Genomic DNA, 4,408 nt, shown 5'->3' with positions numbered 1-4,408 from the left:
GATGGTGACGTGGACCTATCCCATTCCTTAGGGACAGATCATGAGTGTGCAGGTGGGGACATGGAGTGAAAGACCAATCACGGAGGATTCAGGGAGGAAGGGTTGCATTGCTATGCTCAAGGATGCTTGTAGGAAGGTGGTGGAGATCAGAGACGAAGACCTGAAGGCCTAGCTTCTGCTGCATATGAGTTCTGTTTGTCGTTAAGCCCTAGGGGTATGTACTGTAACTGTATTTCGAGTTGATTCGAATATAACTCTCAAGTTTTGTACTTTGATTTCGTTGTATGGAAATGATATTATGCTGAAATGAGTTATGTACGTGATAGCTACTGATCCAGAGTCTATCATGAGGATACAAGGAGTCAGATTCTCAGAAATGAAAATCCGGTTCATTTCAGAAGGTCCTCACCAGGTGGGAGTTTTCCACCACTGTCAAAGTTGTCCTGGAGGAAGGACCTCCTCCTCGCGTTAGATCTCCATTGGGTGGGAATCTACCACCGCTGCCAAAGTCATCATGGAGGGGCTTCTTCCTTGCGGGAGATCTCCAGCAAGTGAGAGTGCTCCACCACCATATAAGTTAGCATGGAGGGAAGGTTTTACATCTAGTGGAAGTCTTACTTCTTATGGGAGGTCTCCACTGATTGGGAGTCTTTCACCACTGCTGAAATCTTCATGGAGGAAGGCATCCTCCTTGCGGGAGGTCTCCACTAGGCGGGAGTCTTCTTCCTCATGGAAGGTCACCGCTGTCATGCCCAATTTTAAGATTAACCTGAATGTGACCTTTATTCATGCCCAAGATCAAGTTTCCATGCATAAAGTGATATCATTAGTGAAATATCACAATAATATTATTAAAAAGGATTAATAATTATAAAATTAATAGAGGGTCTAAACAAAAAAGATTACACAATGGTATACTATCACAATGGATGGCCCAACTTCCATAGACAATCAACCGGGGCACGCCATCCTAGCATTCTAGGTCTTCATAAGTATTGGGAGGGGAGAGAAAACCAAGCATTAGAAAATGGTGAGTACACCTGGAGGCATGTACTCCACAAGTGGAGCGAATTATATGACATGTAACTAGTGGAAATAGTTGCTTTGACGAAGAACAAGTTTCATCATTGTGAAGGCCAAATTCATCGCAAAGCAACTTTTGTGATGAATAATTAGTGACGAAATTGAGTTTATTAAAAACGGAGGGTCATGTTTGTACCACCGTGACTAATTAGTAAAAAAACATCATAAAACTGCTTCCATTAGTGACAAAATATCTTCCATCATAGAACTGTTTCCATTTATGACAAACGTCAACTTCGTACAAATTTGCCAGATCCATGTGACATTATCCATGCTAGCAAATGACATGGCATCGTCCACGCTAGCAAGTGATGTGGCATCACCCAAGACCGTTGCCCATCTAGTTCTCATGGTTGTACTGTTCATCCTAGGTGGTCGCTCCATAGATCAAGTTCTTAAGCTCGGCTCATACAAAACCAAGATCACATTCTTCAAAAACCAAACAATTGTCCCAATTATCTGAGCCGCTTAGGATTCTAGGTTGCTAAAAAGATAACATAATTTCTTTAATCATTATTAATTATAACCAACCAACCCATGTTGAGCAAGGTAAAGCATAACTACCCAAAAAGGGGACCTCTAAGTGTAACAAGGAATGATCATGAAATTCTAGTAAACTCCTATATAGGATTCCCATCAATTTGAATCCTAAATCAAAGCAACCATAAGATAAAATGTGATATAGTGTATCATAAAAGTAAAGGTGCAAACTAGCAAGATGTTCAAGGACGTTCCTAAACGCAAATCAATCACCTAAAATAACTCTTAATATAACTAAGAGCAAGGCACTAAACAATAACAAAATAGTTTTGGAAAAGCGTACTATTAGATAACACATGCTACTATATACTTGGGAGTCCAAGAAATATTGAAAACGGAGCTACAGTTTAAAAGATACAGTTAACGATAATTTTAAGTTATGAAAGATAAAGCAAAAGACTATGGGCCTGTTTGGCACGGCTCTACTCCTAAACTCCAGCAACTCCATCAAAAAATTTAGCCAAACACCCCAACTCCAAAACTCCATGGAGTTGCCAACTCCATGGAGCTGTAGTGCAAATGGAGGTGGAGTTTTGGAGCACCTCTTTTGCTGCTCCAGAAACCTCTCTTTTGAACCTCCTCGTGGAGTTGGTGGGTAATTACCCACCAATGCTACTGGTTACACAAAAAAACGTTTCATTCTATTCTCTCTTCTATTCTCTCGAGCCCCACTCGCCGCCCCCGTGGCAGGCCGGCCTGGCCGCCCCCGTCGCCCGTTGCCGCCCGCCACCCACTGCCCGTCATCGCCCGCCGCCCGTCGCCGCCCGCCGCCTGTCGTCGCCCGTCGCCGCGCCCGCCGCTCGCCGTCGTCCGCCGCCGCGCCCGTCGCCCGTCGTCGCCTGTCGTCGCCCGTCGCCGCGCCCGCCGCTCGCCGCCGCCCGCCGCCGCGCCCGTCGCTCGTCGCCGCCTGTCGTCGCCCGTCGCCGCGCCCGCCGCTCGCCACCGCCCGCCGCCGCGCCCGTCGCACGTCGTCGCCCGTCGCCGCCCGTCACCGCCCACCCCGCCGCCCGTCGCCACCTGCCGCCTCCCGTCGCAGCACCCGTCGCCCGTCGCCGCCTGTCGCCGCCTACCGCCTCCCGTCGCCGCACCCGTCGCCCGTCGCCGCCCGCCGCCTGTCATCGCCCGTCGCCGCCCGCCATCGAGCCCGCCGCCCACCCCTCCGCCCGTCGCCGCCCAGCCCGCCACCCACCCCGCCGCCCGTGGAGGGTCTCCCGTGTGCAGCACAATGCAGTGGAAAAAGGGGAAGAAGAAGATGGGATAGAGAGGATGACAAGTGGGGCCTTAATTAGGGGGCAACAATGGCAATCCACACTGAAATCGATCTTTTTTGGAGCTGAGAGCACCATCTAGCCAAACACCCCATTTTTGTTTTGGAGTTTTAGAGCGGAGCTGGCTCCATGTGGAGTTCAGGAGGGGAGCAGCTCCACCCGGAGTTGGAGCCATGCCAAACAGGGCCTATATGCTGGATTTATTTTAATTGGGAAACAATATGTGCAAAAGATTGTTTAGGAAAATACCCTTTGTTGGAATTAATCATTATTAAATTTAATTTTTAAATATGAGGTAAAACTATGTTAAATTTTATTTATAATTGTTTCACATAAATTATGCACTTTAATACTTTATTTTTAAGTAAACAGCATGTGAGAGTATGTACGATTTATATCATGTTGTGTTGAACAAAAAAATTAAAATTAAAACATATTTTTGTTGACATTAATCAAATTAAGATTTACTTTATAAAGGCTGAGGTTTAAACCTATATGAATTCTATTTAAGAAATGCATTGACTTAGGCATTAATCAAATTAATATCTACTTTAGTTTTTGAAATAAGAGACATGGTAATCATTTCTTCTAACACTTAGCGTGCATCGCAACCAATCTAACTAAAATAGAATGGACTAAAACGGTGTTAGGATGGCTAAACGGTGAAGGTGTAAAGGTTTAACAATGGCTTTCATGGGCTAAAAGGCAAGATTAGCTAGATACGGTGAATAGCACTCCTGAAAACAGTAAAACCTAGGGTTAGATATGCAGAATGGCACGACTGGGCTTGCTTGTGAGCAACTATCCAGTTTTAGGGGTTTTTTTTTTGGAAAACTGCCAAGATTCAGAGAGTATATTACATTTATTTTTAAACCACTCATGCACAAGCAAGTCACACACCAACATCACTAAGGTTCTAGCAAGCTATGCAGCAAGGTTATTTTGTAGCAACAGGTATACATAACTACTTATTAGTTAAGTGCTTGACCAACATTATATAACACATTTATAAGATTCTCAGGTAGATCAATTTAACTCTAATAGTGTTATGAGCTAACTTACAAATATACAAGGCAACATCAAGTTAAAGCTAATAACTTAATCACATCCACAGAATCTAGGCAGCAGCACAGTAGTCACTTATTTTAGCCATAACTAGAGATATAAGCATCCAACAAGGGTGACCCTAGACTTTTTGTAAAGTTAATGAAATTATCTAAAACTTTGTTATTCATTTCAAAAGCTAATCCAACAAATGACAAGGTGAAAACACACCAATAAGCAGATCTGTACAAATAAGGACAGAAAATTGACATAAACTTCAGAAATGTATAACTAGAGTTCTCAGCATCCAACAAGCATTATCTTTAACTTTATAGAAATATTATCATCTTTAGGTGATTCAACAGTTATTTAGCCTTAAACGTACAAAGCAACAATTTGGTCCAAAATATGTACTGAATCTGACATGCAACTTCAGACATCAATAAGTTGAGTTCTAGCTTTCACAATAAGGT

Source organism: Setaria viridis, chromosome 6 (genome assembly GCF_005286985.2).
Source record: "Setaria viridis chromosome 6, Setaria_viridis_v4.0, whole genome shotgun sequence".
Taxonomy (NCBI): domain Eukaryota; kingdom Viridiplantae; phylum Streptophyta; class Magnoliopsida; order Poales; family Poaceae; genus Setaria; species Setaria viridis.
The sequence above is the reverse complement of the archived record's forward strand: the minus strand, read 5'-3'. Positions refer to the sequence as shown.